Below are 18,854 nucleotides of genomic sequence, written 5' to 3' on the forward strand. Positions count from 1 at the left end.
TATATATATATACACACATACATATATACACACACATATATGTATATGTATGTATATGTATGTATGTATATGTATGTATGTGTATATGTATATGTATATGTATATGTATATGTATATGTATATGTATATGTATATGTATATGTATATGTATATGTATATGTATATGTATATGTATATGTATATGTATATGTATATGTATGTGTATATGTATGTGTATATATGTATGTGTATGTGTATATATGTTGTCAGGGATAGGGGCCTCTGATAAAGCTGCCACTTTAATCATAGTCCCACGACTTTGGACACAAGCACACCTGAGAATACAGGGAAGGGGTCAGAAGGTGTTTTAAATGATATCGTTGTTGCTAATTTTGTCACATTATATATCTAATAACTGTCCCAAATACCTCAGGCAATTTAAAACATAGACCAATGCACAAGACTTCCCCACAAACACACACAGCATAGGAGAAGATGGCCAGGGGAAAGCCATTCAGGGAAAAAGACTTCCCAGAGCCACATTACTCAATCACAATGTTTTCACACCTGGCTCTCTTGTTCTCCCTACTTCCAATACAATCAACAATAAAGCCACAGAATATTATCCAGTGAAGGAACACCAGCCCAGAGGCCTGAGTTCTCCCTACGTGGAAATGCTTTCTACAGGCAACCTCAGATTGGGGGATGAACAAATGTTAAAGTTATGGCAGCAATCTCTGCTACTTCCTGCTCCTCTGTCTCCACTGTCCTGCCTTCTTGATTATGATAACTGCCCTAGGGGAAGAGAAACACCTTAATGGCATGAATCTATGACTGTAAACCGTCTTTTTAACATGACTGTATTCTACTAGTAATAGTCACTCCCTCAGCTCTCCAATAAATGTTCTTATAAACCCAGACAAAGACCACAAATGCCACTTTCCCAAGGAAGATACTGGATCAAGGCAAACAAATCACTCAGAAATTCACAGAAACACTAACACAGGATTCCCTGACATTGCACAGTGTTGCTGTGTTGACTGACAGGACACGTCAATAATGGTAATTCCTTATCACTCCTCCATTCAACACAATTAGATCTACATCTGCTAATACAGAATGAAAGGGGATTGGTGTCCAAAGTCATCAGCAATCATTTACTTCAGTCTCCTTTGTAATCCAATCCTGCTATGGCCCCCCAAAACGCTCTGGGTAGAAATGCCCCAAATATTCCATTAGTTGAACCTACCTTACCCTGGCTTACTCAGGAATATGTACCTTCAAAATTCCCCCCTACATTGATTGAAATCCTACTTTTTAGAGATTCGTTGAAATTAACAAACTTCTTAAAATGAATAAACCCTGGGAGACTTAAGGGGTGTCAACTTCAATGTGAATTAATTTATTTAAATTCACTTTCCTCAAATTCCTACCTGAAATCAGCCACCCTGATGGAAAGATCATTTTATTAGAAAAGGAAGAAGGTTTTTTTTGTTTTTGTTTATTAGTATAGGACACTACAAGAAGGGTGCCAGACTCGACCGCCACAGTAGGGGAGAATAAAACCTTTGGTAGCCAAATGGCAACATAAGGCCACTGAGTCCTGAGGGTGGAAACAACGGGACAATAGAAAGAACCAAAGAAAAGCTTTGAAATCCCTCAATGATGTAACTGGGAAGGAGAAAAGGTAGCTCACAAAAGCTTTAGAGCAGCTATTTTTGCTGAGCTTAGAAGTTTGAGAGCTTACCTTGAGATTTTTTGTTCTGGAAGGATGCAGTAACTGAATGTCAGTCAAAAAATATATATTAAGCACCTACTGTGTGCCAAGCACTGTTCTAAGTACTGGAGATACAAAGAAATGCAAAAACACAAAACACAAAAAAAATTCCCTGCTCTCAAGGAACTTAACATGCAAATAGCTGTACAAAGAGGCTACATACAAGATAAATCAGAGAGAAGGTATTAGAATTGAAGGGGATTTCAAAGGCTTCCCATAGGTGAGATTTATGTTGCCATTCAGTAGTTCAATTGTGTCCAACTCTTCATGACCCCATGGACCATACCACACCAGGCCCTTCTATCCTCCACTTCTCTCAAAGTCAGTCCAAGTTCATGTTCATTGTTTCCATGACACTATCTATCAATCTCATCCTCTTCTGTCCCCTTTTCCTTTGGCCTTCAATCTTTCCCAATGTCAACGTCTTTTCCATTGAGACCTGTCTTCTCATTATGTGGTCAAAGTATTAAACTTCAGTTTCATTATTTTTCCTTCCAATGAATAGTCTGAATTAATTTCTTCAAGAATTGACTGACTTGATCTCCTTGCTGTCCAAGAAACTCTCAAAAGTCTTCTCTAGCACCACAATTCAAAAGTGATGATTCTATGGCACTCAGTTTTCTCTATAGCCCAACTCTCACAGCCATACATTGCTACTAGAAAAACCATAGCTTTCCTTGACTATGACCTTTGTCAGCAAGGTGATGTCTCTGCTTTTTAGTATGCTGTCCAGATTTGCCATAGCTTTCCTTCCAAGGAGCAAGAGGCTTTTAATTTCATGGCTGCAGTTGCCACCTGCAGTCATCTTTAAGTCCAAGAATATAAAATCTGACACTACTTCTATTTCTTCTCCCTCTATTTTTCAGGAAGTGATGGGAACAGCTGCCAATATCTTAGGGGTTTTTTTAATGTTAAGCTTCAAATCAGATTTTACATTTTTCTTTCACCTTCATCAAAAGGCTTCTTAATTCCTCTTCACTTTCTGCCATTGGAATGGTATCATCTACATATCTGAGATGACTGATATTTCTCCTAGCAACCTTAATTCCTGCTTTTGATTTATCTAGCCTGGCATTCCATATGATGTACTCTGCATATAAATTAAATAAATAAGATGACAATATACAGCCTTGTCATACTCCTTTCCCAATCTTAAACCAATCAGTTGTTCCATGTTCAATTCTAACTATTGCTTCTTGGCCCACATACAGGTTCCTCAGAAGACAAGATGATATCATACTCCCATCTCTTTGAGGCCTTACCACATTTTGATGTGATCCATATAGTCAAAGGCTTTAGTGTAGTCAATGAAGTAAAAGGAAATGTTTTTTTTTTCTGGAACTCCTTTGTTTTCTCCATAATCCTGTGAATGTTTGCAATTTGGTCTCTAGCCCTCTGCTTCTTTGAAAACCAGCCTGCTTTTCTGGTCATTTTCAGTTCATACACTGCTGAAGGCTAGCTTGCAGAATCTTAAGAATAATCCTGCTGGTGTGTAGGATGAGCACAACTGTTCAGTAAGTTGAACATTCCTTTGCATTGCTCTTCTTTAAGATCAAGACATAAACTGATCTTTTCCAATCCAGTGGCTACTGTTGAGTTTTCCAAACTTGCTGGCACATTGAATGCAGCACTTTAAGAGCATGACCTTTTAGGATTTCAAATAGTTCCACTGGAATTCCATCACCTCTACTAGCCTTATTGTTGGAATACTTCCTAAGGCCCATTTGACCTCATTCTCCAGGATGTCTGACTCTAGACTAGTAACCACACTGTCCTGGTTCTCAGTGATGTTAAGATCTTTCTTGCATAATTCTTGTGTGTATTCTTGCCACCCCTTTTTAATCTCTTCTGTTTAAGTCCCTGCTATTTTTGTCTTTTATCATGCCCATTATTGCATAAAACATTCCCTTGATATCTCTAATTTTCTTGAAGAGATTTCTTGTCTTTCCCATTCTATAGCTTTCCTCTATTTCTTTGTATTGCTCTTTTAAGAAAACTTTCTGTCTCCTTGCTATTCTCTGGAATTCTGTATTCAGTTGGGCATATTTTTCCCTTTCTCCTTTCCCTTTCTATTTCCTTCTTTTCCTCTACTCTTTGTAAAGTCTCATCAGACAGCCATTTTGCTTTTTTGTCCTTCTTTTTCTTTGGAATGTTTTTTGTTGCTGCTTTCTGTACAATATTGTAAACCTCTGACAGTAGTTCTTTAAGCATTCTTTCTGCCAGATCTAATTCCTTAAATCTATTCATTGCCTCCACTTCATATTCATAAGGGATATTTTATAGGTTATATCTATATGGTCTGATGGTTTTCCCTACTTTCTTCAATTTAAGCCTGAATTTTGCAATAAGAAGTTCATGATGTGAGCCACAGACAGCTCCAGATCTTGTTTTGACTAACTATATATTCTTCACCTTTGGCTGCAAAGTATATAACATGACCAACTGGTGATGTCCATTTGTAGAGTCACCTTTTTGGCTGTTGAAAAAGAGTGTTTGCTATGACCAATGAGTTATCTTAACAAAATTCTATTAGTCTTTGCCCTGACTCCAAGGACAAAATTGCCTATTATTCCAATTATCCTTTGATTTCCTACTTTAGCATTCCAATCCTTTATACTGAATGTGGGGTTTTTTGGGTGTTACTTCTAGATGTTGTAGGTCTTCAGAGATCTTATCAACTTTGGCTTCCTTGGCATCAGTGGTTGGAGCATAGACTTGTATTACTGTGATATCGAATAGTTTGCCTTGGATTCAAAAAGATATCATTCTATCATTTTTGAGATTATACCTCAGTATTACTTTTCTCACTCTTTTATTGACTATAAGACTACTCCATTTCTTCTAAGGGATTCTTGCCCACACTAGTATATATGTTGATCCCCTGAATTAAATTCACCCATTCCTGTCCATTTCAGCTCACTGACATGCAAGACCTTGATGTTCAACCTTTCCATCTAGTGTTTGATCACATTCAGCTTATCTTGGTTCATAGATATTACATTCCAAGTTCCTATGCAAAATTGATCTTTACAGCATCAGACTTTCCATTCATCTGTGGCTGATCTTCTTTTTGGCTTTGGCCCAGCTGCTTCATTAATACTGCTTCATCTCAGTAGCATATTGGTCCCTTTCTGCTTGAGGGGCTCATCTTCCAATGTCATCCCTTTTATCATGTTAGTACTGTCCATGGGATTTTCTTGACAAAGATACTGGAGTGGTTTGCCATGACCTTTTGCAGAACTCTCCACTATGACCTGTTCATCTTGGGTAACCCTTCATGGAATAGCTCATAGTTTCAATAAGCTATGCAAGTCCCTCCACCATGACATGGAAGTGATCCAGGATGCCAGCTCATTTTATAGATGAAGAAACTGAGGCAAACAGGGTTAAGTGACTTGTCCAGGATCACACAGCTAGTAAGTGTCTGAGGCCAGATTAGAACTCATGTCTTCCTAACTCCAGGCTAGCACTTTATTCACTATGCTACCTAACTGAGACTTAAAGGAAGCCAGGAGATAGAAATGAGGTGAGAGAGAATTCTAGGCATGGGCAACAGCTAGTGAAAATGCCTAGTCAGGAAATGAATTTGCTTATTTGAAGAATAGAAAGGAAGCCAATGTCACTGGATAACAGACTATATTGGGGAGAATAGGATAAAATGTTGGCTTTGAATGCCAGAGGATTTTATATTTGATCCTGAAGGTGATAGGGAACAATTGAAGTTTATTGAGTGGGTGACATGGTCAGAACTGCACTTTAGGAAGATATAAGACCTGATTGGAAAATGAACTACAGTGGGGAGAGACTTGAGGCAGTGAGACCAATCAACAGGCATGAGGTTATGAAGGCCTGTAACAGAGGAGACAAAAAGGGGTGTGTGAGAGATGTTACAAAGGTTAAAATCAAGATTCCTTGGTAATAGAGTAGATATGGAGGATATGTGGATGCATGACTGGGAGGACTGTAGCACCCTCAACAATAACAGGGAAGTTAGGATGAGGGGAGGGTTTGGAGAGAAAAAACATAAATTCAGTTTTGAACCTATTGAGTTTAAGATGTCTATAGGATATCCAGTTTAAGATATCTAATAGGTAATTGGATACTGGAAGTCATCAGAGAAGTTAGGGTTGGAGAAGTAGATTTAAGAATCATCAGCAGATATATCCCAAAGAGATCAAACAAATGGGAAAAGGACCCACATGTACAAAAATATTCATAGCAGCTTTTTTTGTGGTGGCAAAGAATTGGAAATTGAGAGGATGCCCATCAATTGGGGAATGGCTGAGCAAGTTGTGGTATATGAATGTAATGGAATACTATTGTTCTATAAGAAATGATGAACAGGCTGACTTCAGAAAAACCTGGGAAGACTTATATGGTCTGATGCTGAGTGAAGTGAGCAGAACCCAGAGGACTTTGTATACAATAGCAGCTACGTTATGCAATGACTAAGAATGTTAAACTGAACCCTTCTCAGCATTGCGAGGATCTAAGACGTCTCCAGAGGCCTCGGGATGGAAAATGCTGTCCACATCCAAAGAAAGAACTATGGAAGTTGAATTGCTCTCACTTATTTTTACTTTCTGTTGAATTTTGTTTCATCTTTCTGATGGTTCCTCCTATTGGTTTTAATTTTTACTTACAACTTCACTAATGTGAAAATATGTTTAATGGGTATGTAAATGTAAAGCCTATGTCAGATTGTGCGCCATCTTGGGGAGGGTTGGGGGGGGAGAAAAAGGGAGAAAAAATTTTCAACTCAAAAGCATATGGGAAAAAAAATTTTAAATAAATTAAATTAAATTTTTTAAAAAAGAATCATCAGCAGAGAGAGAGAGAGAAAGAAAGAAAGAAAGAAAGAAAGAAGGAAGGAAGAAGGAAGGAAGGAAGGAAGGAAGGAAGGAAGGAAGGAAGGAAGGAAGGAAGGAAGGAAGGAAGGAAAGAGAAATAAATATAGTACCTAAAAATGCACCTTTGCTGAATTGAATATCAGCTAAGATAGTTGAATAATACTTTATAATACATTGAGTTACTCCTCAATGACTGGATTTTACATGAGAAACTTAACCTCTCAGTTTCTACATTTTGATTAAGTTGCTGAGTTGCACCAATCACCTATGACAAACCTATCCCCACAGAGTTTAATTGATTACTCTATCCTGAGAGCTATGGAATGTGACTCACTAAGTTCTTCATGTACTTGACTTTCCTATATAGTTGCCAAATTAATATTTCTAAAGCAGAAATTTGGCCGTTTCATTCTCCTGCTCAAGAAGCTCCTGTATTTCCCTTTTGCTCTCTCAAAAAGTCACCATCGGGGTGGAGACTTCTGGAAAGGTGGCTCATCCAACAATCTAGAGGTCTTCCTCACTTTCTCCTGAAATCACAAGGATACCATCATAGTATTCGAGCTGTCCACCTATCATCCTTGCATTCTGACATCAGTAGTCCATTTTCTCTTCTTATCCCATATGTCCTTAACGACATTTTATTCTTACTAATTGGTTATATTGATTATACCCATTATACTCATACTAAGCCTTTCTTTGTATCCCTTTGTATCCCCAGCTCTTAGCACAGTGACTGACATATAGCAGGTGCTTAATAAATGTTTGTTGAGTTGACTTCACTTATTCTCCTAGCAAATATCCCCATTTCCTCCAACTAATTCCCCACAGAATTATTTCCAACCCTCTAACTATCTAACATAAGATATCTTACATATGACCCTCTCTATCTTCACTCACCCAGCTACCATCTCTGTTCTGATCTGTTCTGATCCTCATCAGCTCTTGCTAGGGCTATTGCAATAACCACTAATTGATGTTCCTGTAACCAGTCTCCTACTCTCTCCAATCCAATGCCCACACAGTTAAAAAAATAATATTCCTAAAGCAGAGATGGGGCCATGTCATTCATTCTGTTCAAGATATCCCAGTGTCACCCTCTTGCCACTAGGATCAAATATGAACTCTGTCTGGTTTTTAATCTGGCTCCAGGCTAACTTTTCAGCCTTATTATATAGTGCCCCACACCATTCATGTACTCTGCATCTCAGTGAGTGACATTGTTCCCCATAGACAACATTTCATCTGGATGCCTTTTCATAGAAATTCAATACCTAGAATGTGCTTCCTCTTTATCTCTGGCTCCACTCTGGTGCCAAATCCTCTAGGGAGTTTCTTCTGATTCCTTCTAGAAGGCATACCTTGTATATATTTTTATTTACTTCTCTCTCCAAAAGTCTCTTCTAATGAACCATAAGTTCCTGGTAGCGACTGTGGGGGTTTGGGTCTTTATATCTCCATCTCCTAACACAGCATCTGACATATAATTATCACCTAATAAATGTTTTTAAAATATTGGATGAATGAATCCTGATCACCTTTCTAAGAAAACTCTCTGAATTGTCATCATCCTTAGCTATGATGCCAAGAACTTCACAAAATATTACTGATGAGGTCTGAACACTGTGAAGCTCACACTTCTCTTATCTACTGTGTAAGATTACATTAACTGTTGAGTTGTTAAACTACACTGAGCTTGCAATCCATGTCAACTCCTGGGCCTCCTAGCCATGAACCCTTTTTTAATCACCATTTCTTCATGATTAGACAGCTAAAGTCTTATGCTTAAGTCTAAAAATATGAATAATTAAACCTATTAAAATGTGTCTTAATAGATTCAACTTACTGTTCATCCTTTTGAGATCTTTTGGTTTCCCCCTTCTCCTCCATAGCATTATATATCCTTCTACATCTCATGTAGATTTGATAAGCATGTTTCCTATGCCTTCATCATGTTATTGATAAGAATATTGAATATAACAGAACTACAAAAAGTCTTTCATGGTCTTCTCTTACTCCCCTAGAAACAGAGAAGTTGATATGGATATAATAATTACTACCTTTAGGTTCAGTTTTAAATCCACCCAACTAAATTACCATCAATTAAGTATCTTTTCCATGAAGATGTTATGAAGTTCTGTCTAATATCTTGCTGAAGTACAGGTATCCTATTCTATAGGATTCCCCTAAATGATCAGGCTAACAATCCTCCTCAATAAAGGGAATTGGTCTTACTTGACTTGTCCTTGGTGGACCTATGCTAGCCCTTAATGATCACTGCTTCCCTTTCCAAGTGCTCAAACACCATTTCTCTAACAATGCATCCTCTCTTTCATCCAAAATCAAAGTCAAGATCACTGGTCTACAATACTAAAAAACAACCTTTTTCCATTTTGAAAATAAGGATATTTACATATCTCAAATATGTTCCATTTTCAAGGTTTCTCAAAGGTCACTAACAGCTCACCAATAACATCCATGGATTTCTTTCAATATTTTTGTACTTATTTCTTCAGAGACATTTGAGTTATGTATAAAAACAACTAGGTACTCTCCTATATATCTTCACTCATCTTGGAGTAAAATATTTGTTAATCCTTTCTGTCCTGTGTTTTTTCAACCTAAAGATCATTATCCTTGAGGAAGAAAACAAAAAAAGGGGGGGGGGATGGAATAATTCTCTCTCCATTATCATGATCTGTTATTATCTCCTACCACTTAAACAGCAGGCATAATCCTTCTTTTATCTTCCTATTATCTCCCCAAAACTTTAAAAATCTTCCTCTTTAATCCTTAGCATAATTGCTAGCCTTAAAACCTTAACATGTCTGGATTTTAGTATTACTGTCATTATTCTTACAGGATCCTGCCAATCTTTCATATTACTTCTTAGTTACCTGTCCTTTAGTCTTCAAGAGTATTTCTTAAAAACCTAAATTATTCCATGTATTTCCTGAGTACCTACTTTGATCATTGAAAACTCATCTATTTTTCATTCCCATAATTTGTATGATGAGAATATCATGTTTGACCTCCCTACCCTTCTTGACATGACTTCCCTGTATTAATATTTAACAAACATTTACTAAATACCTATTGTGTGAAAGGTACTATGCTACATATCCAATGACATACTCTCTCTCTATCCATCTATCTCCCTCTCCCTCTCTCTCCCCCTCCTTCCTCCATCCCTCCTCTCTCTCTCTTTTTCTTTCTAAATAACTAAAGTAGAGAAAGATAAATAAGCACAAAGGGTAGATCCATGTAAAGTGCTATGAGAAAATTGAGGAGGAACAAAATCACTTTCTCCCAGGGAAGTCAGGGAACACTTAATGGAGAAAAAAGTGCCTGAGTTAAACCCTGAAAAAAAAAATAGAGAGCCTTCAATAGTTAGAGATGGTTGAGGAGAGAGTACAGGTTAAGAACCAACTCTAGGAGTGGTACAATGCGACTAAAGACATGAGAACATGAGAGGTTAGAACAAGAATGGAAGATGGATAAACGTCCAGTTTAATTACAATATAGATTGCATGAATAGAAATAGCATGAGATAAGGCTGGTGAGTTATGCTGTAGAAAGGTAGTAGAGGGCCTCAAATGCCAGAATAAGAAAGTTGTGTTTTATTTGGTAAGAAATAGATAACCACAAAGGTTTTTGAGTAGACAAATGAGGTGATCAAAGAGGTATTTTAGGAATAAGGCAACAATCTGAAGATTGAAATAGAGAGGGGACAAATGAGATGCAGGAACTGAAAACAACATTCTAGACAAGATACAGGGCCTGAACAGAATGGGAGAGTTTTAGGCCACAGGATCCTGCCTATACTTTCTCTGAACTCTCTGAAATTTTCTGAAATTTGTAACATTCCAAATTATGCCAGACAATCCCTTCATTACCTATCAAGAACACTAAGATAGTGTGCTTATTGCCTTTCAAGGTTCCTGTTACTTCCATTTGGGCTTAGTGTAGTCCTTAGCATACAGTAGGTGCTAAATAAATGTTTATTGATCTGACTTTCATTTCAGCTGCCCATTCTTCCCTTTTAAGTCAAATACGGATTCAAAATAAAAGTTCCTCTTTCGGTTTCTTCGACTTCATGAAAGATTAAATTATAAGCAAGGCAAGTCAATGATATTTCAGCTGCTCCTTTCTTTTTAACAGAGATAAACCTCAGATAAATATCTAGCTAGTTGATTTGTTCCATCACATCTAAATTGGCCTTCCATGTCAATTTTGTGATCTGCTTCAAGAACTCGCCATCCATTTCTTCCTTCTAACCGTTCAGTTTGTAATTTAAAACACACACACACACACACACACACACACCCCCAATGTCCAATGGGGCTTTGAAATCTAATACTCTGGTGGAAGAGAGAATTCATATAGAATGCTGAATTCATATTGAATGTAAAGAGGTCATCATAGACTTTTTTGCAAACCTAAGGGAATTATGGTCTCTTGCTGACTTGTATGCATAGAAGTAGTCCAGGAGATCTAATCTGTTCCCCGTGGTCCTAACAGAATCCTCAGAATCAGGGATGAAGCATGGTGAAGCATTTTCTGGATTGATAAGGGTGGGAACCCAGAGATCTGATTCATTCCTGGAAGGCAAGGGATAACTTAAGGAAAGAGAATAAATTAAAATGGATATTTTGCTTAGATACTAAAATACTACATTCTCTCCTTTCACTGAGCCCTTATAATACATCTGTACCAATATTTGGTGCTTAGATAATGCTTTGTAATATTAATTTTTATTTATTTGTTGTTTAGTCATTTCAGTTCTATCTGACTCTTTCTGACCACATTTGGAGTTTTCTTGGCAAAGATACTAGAGTGGTTTACCATTTCCTTCCCCAGCTTATTTTACAGATAAGAAATTGAGGCTGAACAGGGTTAAGTGACTTGCCCAGGGTCACATAGTTATTAAGTGTCTGAGGGCCAGATTTTGAACTCAGGAAAATGAGTCTTCCTGATTCTAGGCCAAGCACTCTGCTGTGCCACTAAACTGCCCTTAATTTTAATTAATAGTAATAATTTATTTTAATAATGTCTATGTAGTATTTTAAGGTTTGCAAAGTGCTTTTTTCACAACAATCTTGTGAGATAGTTATTTCAAGAATTATCATTCCCATCTTACAAATGACTTTTAACTTTCCAAGTTTATATATACCATCTCGTCTAGGAAATTGTAAGCTCCTTGAAGTTAGGAGGTTAATCTCATACTTCTTTGTATCCCCCCACAGTACCTAATACTCTGCACATTGTAGATACTCCACATATCATTTTTTTCCTTAGCAGCAGTCCTTTTGTGAGACTGGATCTCTTGTATCTAACTTGGGCTGAAACTTCAGGGGCTACTTATGGAATCATTCCCACTGCTGATCAGCACAGAAGTTTTGAATTGCTCCATATTTGACCAGGACCACTTTGCCCCTCCTTAGGCAGACTGGTGGGCCCCAGACTTCCAGACACTTGTTATGTTAGTATGAACACTTCACTGACCTTTACTAATGACAGTTCAGAACTCCTGACCTTAAGGGATTTACCAGCCTCAGACTCCTGTCATAGCAGGAGTTCACCACCATGTCCAGCTATACCAGTATGCCCAGTTGGATTCCATTTCATAACTGAAATTTTCAGTTTAAATTTTGGTTAAAAAAAAAAAAAAGGAAGATAAATTTACTCTTCTAGAGAAAGTCTCAGGTATAAATTAAGTTGGTTGGGGGGGTGTTAACAGCTACAGGAAGCAGTTGATGGCTTGCTAAAGGAGCCATCATATCCATATTTCAGTTGTCACAAAACCCACTAAGAAAGTCCAAAAAGTTAAAGGAAGAGAATCTACTTCTGTCCTCTTTCCAAAAAGGTAATCTGTAAAGATTTTTTTCCTAATGGGAAAAATTTATGTAGGTTCCTGCTGCTAACCAAAAGATACTCTATGTGACTAACAGCTCAATTTTGGTATCTGCTGGAGGGTGGGAGAAAGGAAAAAAGACAGATGAGGATCAGGAATAGGGAAGAAGAAAAGGCAAACCAAAGCCTTTTCTCTGAATCATCAGAAGAGTCAAAAAATAATTCACTTACTAGAGGGGTTAGTAAATGAAAACTCTACCTCAAAGGGCTATTGATATCATCTTTTGTGGACCTGTGGGGACCCAGCTCTGCCACTGCAGGACAAGGAGCCCACCTAAACACAGCCAAGATAATCCTGCTGTTTTCATCTTCTGCTGTAGCTACAGGTAGCCCGAGAGAGAGAGAAAGAGATTAGTTCCCTTCAAAGTTTTTTGGCAGCACCTGCTGTCTTCCTACTCAGAGTTCAACTTCTTGGTCTCTGATTTTGGCAATGTCCTGGATATATATGGATTTTGAGGTGCCAATGATATCCAGAAAACAGTTGAAACATGGTACTAAAACGCAAGAAAATTAGCTCCACAGTGGATCAGGCTGTGGATTCACCCACCTGCTCTCCAAAATATCCGAACTTATACTAAAAAAAGTCACTAAATCATACATTCCCAATGACAGTGCTACTGGTATAATCTCTACTCAAAGAGGTCAAAGATAGGAAAAGGTCCTATAGCCCCATGTATATAGAAACATTTGTAGAAATACTTTTTGGGGCAGTGAAAAACTGGAAATATACTGAATACCCACCAAGACTGTAGGCTATTAATGTAATGGAATATTATCGACCCATAAGAAATGACAAGTATGAAAAATGATGAGAACTTTGGGAAAGATTTGTATTAACTGATGCAAAACTTTGCGAATAATTTATACAATGGCTTTAATAATGGAAAAGAAAATAACACTCAAAGACATCAGAATTCTGAACAATGCAGTAACTAATTATTACTTCAAAGAACTGAAAGGGGGTATAGGTGTGGAATGACACATGTCAGATATAGCCAGTGTATTTGGTTTGTTATCTTAATGGCATTTCATTGTAACACTAAAGGGATGTCTGAGGCAGCAATTGGAAAAATAGCAGTAATATTAAAATAAAGGAGCTATGACTTCAATCATTATGTGACAAACTATTTTTATAAGAAACAGTGGGAAATATTTCTAAAACAACCAATAGTTTCATATGAAGATTCCCTAAGGACAGACTAAGTTCTAGACTTGAAAAACACATCAGATATGCAGCTTCTGAGCCTTTAGATCTAAGGAAAGGCAACCAATGCCCCAAAGCTTAAATGGTCACATAGTTCTAATTAGTGGGAAGGAGATCTCAAATTAGGGAGCTGTTAACATAGAGTGTCTGGGACTTCCCCAAATATAGGGGAAGGTAGCATCTCAGATCATCTAATTAGCCATGGGGTCTCGGTTGAATCTAAATTCCCCTGCCATTATTCCCATGCCTGGATGGAGAGCTTACTATTGAACCCCAGGGTAAATATCAAGTCCAGCCATAATGCATAACATTCATGGAGTAGGAGGGAAAGACACAAGCTCAGCACATTCATCCTCTCCCTCATCTTTTGCTACTTTTTTTTTTTTACCAAACAGATAAACATACTGGTAGAGTGTACTCAACATTAATAGGAGAGAGGAACCAGACCACCCCATACAGCTTCTGCTATAAGATTCCCAAGCGCCAAAGGGTTACCTGGCTCAATTTGTTTCTTCTTGCTAATCAAACTATGAACAAAGTCCAAAGTTTGGTTGCAGCAAATCTACATACTGCACATCACTCTTTTCCCCTTGAATGTCCTAGCTGTCTCCTGATATTGGAAGTAGTAGTATCATTACTCCTGACAGGAAATTGTCAATATAAGGACAGAAATTGTTAACATCAAGTATAATCTTACTTGCCACTCCCTAAATGACCCTAGCAATGTCAGAATGTCAGTAGCATTCTCGGCAAGATAGTGTCAATTAGGTTGAGCTGAGTCAGACCTTAAGTCCTAGCCTGAGATCAAGCTGGATCTAGGCCTGTGATGCCCTTGCCCCCTTTCTTTGGAATTCATGGCATGAAGGGCAAAACAGCCAGAAGGAAGTGATTCTCCTTGCTCAGATTGCCAGGGGTGGCTCAGATCTCATGACCAAGCTGTGCTACCTCACATTAACCTCCTACTCCTCTCCTCCTACGGGTATAAAATATTTTTCTATGGGACTCCGGTCTGGGAAATCTACTGGATATTCCCCAGGGTGGCAGGTTTGGGACCCTGTTATCCCAAATAAGGACACTTTATTCCTCAATTCAGGGTTTTGATTTGTTTCAGGACTTTATGCTCCTAAAGCAGTTCACCTGCTTCCCCTTCTCAATGAGACCCTGTTGGTTTCTATAAAATAATTATTATAACAACAACAATAATACATATTTCCATAGTGACATATTTTTAAATGCTTTACATAATTATCTCATTTGGTTCTCACAACATTGTAGGTAGGGCAGGTGAGAAAACTGGGGTATATAAAAGTTAAATGACTTGACCAAAGTCACACAGCAAGAAAGTGACAGAGCCAGGGTTTAAACCTGGGTCTAATTAATAATAATAGGGCTCATACAGCACTATGTGCCAAGCACTGTGCTAAGTACCTTACAAATAACATTTTATTTGATCCTCACAAAAGGTAGGTGTCATTATCCTCATTATGCATGTGAAGAAACTGAGGCAAACAGAGGTTAAGGGACTTACCAGGATCATACAACTAGGCTGGATTTGAACTCAGGTCTTCCTGAATCTCAGCCCCTCATTCTATTTACTATATCACCTAGTTGCCTCAACTAGCTGCTTCTGACTCCAAGTCCAGTCCTCTTCCCCCACAAAAAAAATTGCTCCCCACATTATTGCTTTCATTTTGTTGGGGTGAAAATAATTATCAATTTGGTTTTACTCTAGCTCGCATAGAATCATGGGGAGAATCAAAGAATCTTAGAATTGGAAGAGACCTCCATCTAATCCAACCTATAGCTGAATGAGAATCCCCTCTGTTATAGCCCCAACAAATAGTCATCCAGCCATTGCCTGAAGACCTTTGGTGAGGGGGAAGCCACTCCCTCTGTCTAGTGGGCAATACCTCCCAATTATATTTGTTGCAGTATGTAAGTTATTGAGGAAAATAACATTTCTTCTCTTTTAAACACCATATAAGCAAGGGAGCCAAGCATTCTACATTCAGGCAATATACCCAAACTCCATGGGATCTCCTAGGATTCTGCCTCCTTCTGGGAGAGAAGTCATCAAATCAATATTTTCCTCCCCATCAACCCTAAGCATGTCAAAAGAATGATATGGTTGGTTTACTCTATAGCTAACAATTCACAAGCTTCAAAATCCTGTTTCTTCCTCTCCAAGAAGAATGTTTTCAAGTGTGACATCCTTGGTACACTATGTCCTATGAAAGACCCAGTAGCCATTACTCTTGGCTGGTCCTGTATGAAAACATGGTTGCTATTGTTCCAAAAATATCACCTTGCTTTTTTAACATCTGAGCTTTTGCTGAACTGCAAAAAAGTGCTATGCTCAGAGCAATGAAAAATAAAGGAGTTTTTTCCCCTTAAAATGGGGAAGGGGAGAGGGGAGGAAGAGTGCAATTTTCTCAGCAGGTTTATTTATCCAAGTCTTTTGTTAGGGATGGATGAGCAGTAAGACAAAGTAGTTTACAAAACGTAGCTAGCATTTCACTTGACAGTGGCACTTTCTGGGCAGAACGTTTTTATGGAAAGTGCCACTATTTTGATTAATGAGGTGTATGTGCATATTTAAAGCTGTTTAAGACATTGAATGCTGTTTAAGACATACAGATGAGTGGCCCATCCCCAGTGCCCCTATTTCTAGGCCAGAAATTCCCTCTTCCTCCTCTCATAGACCTTTATTTGTACCCTTCCTGTGAACTCACCAGATTCGAATTTTCAGTTATATGTGTGGATGTCTTATTTCCCCCATAAAATGATAAATTAGGGAATAGTAGAGTGGAAAGAATGCTAGATTTGGAATCAGAAGACAGGTGAATGGCAAAGAATCAAAGAAGTTCAAAGTTGAAAGGGACCTTGGTACTCATCTAGGCCAACCCATAACTGAAAAATAATCCCCTCCATGATATGCCAGGTCTTTGCTTGAAGACATCCATTAAGAAGGAACCTTCTACCTATCAAGGCAGTCCATTTTACTTTGACGCAGCTCTAGTCGTTAGAAAAGTTTTCTTTACGTTGAGCTTAATATCTGCCTCTGCAGCTTCAACCCATCATTCCTAGTATTGCTCCCTAGGGTCAAACGGTCCCTGTCTAGTGCCTCTTACAGGTATCAATACTTCAAACACTTAAAACTGTATTCCTCCACCCAAAATAGGGATCTTTTTTCTTTTCCCCAAGAAAAACATTCCAATTCTCTTCAAATCATGCTCAGATGCCCAGACCTCAAGTCCTTTCTGGTTGCCCTCTTGGCTCTGCCATTTTCATTGTGTCTTCCAGAAAATCATCTGACTTCCCTTTAAATCTTGGTCAAGTTCCTCACCTGTAAAAAATGAATAATAATACTTGCTCTAACAACCCACAAGAAAGCTCAAATTATATAGCTTATATGAAGCATTTTATAAACCATAAGGTGTTATATACATTTCAGTTATTAATGATAAGGTCCTTGAGGATAGGAAGGAATCATGTCTAATTCATTTTTGTATCCACATCAGTGGATACTGTAATCTACTCACTTTAATTGGGGGTAAAGGTGAAATCTTAAAGCACTGTATCTCAACTAGGAGCCTACATACTAATTGGTTCATGTGCTAGATTTCATCCCATAGCACTTACCCAGCTTCCTTTAGCACCTTTTCTTCCATTAGATGGTAAGATCCTTGAGGGCAGGGACTGCCTTTCTTTTTCTTACTTGTATTCCCAGCCTTAGCACACTGCTAGGCACTTAATAAATGTTTATTGAATTGAATTAAATTGAAGTGAAATTGATCAGAGCTCTCAGGGCACTGACAAAGTTCACTTGCAACTAAAACACTTAGAATTAGCAAATGTAACATTCCCTGCCCAGGGTTCTCACCTGCCCAGATACCACACCACACAATACCTCTGGGAACTAAGCCCTCCTCCTTCAATTAGTGGATGAGGGTAAAGCCTCAGACCAGAATGTCTCAGACAGAATTCAAGTCAGTAATAATAAAAGCTTATATTTAGGTATTATCTTTAGGTTTCCAAAGCCCTTTCCATACATTTTATCATTTGGTCCTCACAAAAATACTGTACGGTAGGTGGTATTATTATTCCCATTTTGCTGATGAGGACAGTATGGCTTAAAGAGGTTAAGACATTCATCAAAGATCACATAGTAAGTATTAGAGGCATGATTTGAAGGCAGGTGTCACCTGACACTAAGAGTGGTGTGCTTTCCCTTCTACCACATTGCATCTCCAATGACTTGCCTGCTTTCATCCTAGACCACTGACCTGTCATTGGCTTGACTGACCTAGGAATAGACCATGATTCCCTATTGACCTCAACAATAAACACAGACAAGTGAAAGGAGAGACATGAAGGAACCATACCATTCCAGATACACAAAATATCTAAAAAAAAAAAACCACAGAGGATAAAAAAGAATGGAAGAAATTAAATAAGCATTTATTAAGCACCTACTTTGTGCCAGGCATTGTGCTAAGTGATTTACAAATGTTATCTCTCTTGATTCTCACAACTGGGAGGTAGGCACTGTTGTTATCCTCATTTTACATATGAGGAAGCTAAGGCAGAGATTTTACCCAGGGTCATGTAAGCAGTAAGTGTCCAATTCTTGATTGAACTCGTCTTCCTGACTACACATCCAAAGCTCTAGCTATTATGCCTTAAGCATCTGGCTCACCTAAGGCATCTGTTAGGCTTTTATACTCTAAATTTGCCTTCCCAATGGCCTGGATAGGCAGACCATCACTTCATATAAGCAGTCCTCAGTGGTAATGAACACATCATTAGGATGGTTTATTTTCTACCTAGGGCAGCCAAGTGGAACGATAGATAGAGTACTGGGCTTGGAATCAGAAAGACTCATCTTCACAAGGTCAAATCTGGCCTCCAACACTTACTAGCTGTGTGAACCTAGGCAAGCCACTTAACTCTGTTTGCCTGAGTTCCTCATCTGTAAAATGAGCTGGAGAAGGAAATGGCAAACCACTCTAGTATCTTTGCCATGAAGACCCCAAAAAGGGGCACAAAGAGTTGGACACAACTGAAACAACTCAACAACAACAAAAATTTTCCTGAAGATTGAAGGCATCAGATCACCTCAACAGCCAGCCAA

Source organism: Phascolarctos cinereus, unplaced genomic scaffold, assembly GCF_003287225.1.
Source record: "Phascolarctos cinereus isolate Bilbo 61053 unplaced genomic scaffold, phaCin_HiC Scaffold_726;HRSCAF=1367, whole genome shotgun sequence".
Taxonomy (NCBI): Eukaryota; Metazoa; Chordata; class Mammalia; order Diprotodontia; family Phascolarctidae; genus Phascolarctos; species Phascolarctos cinereus.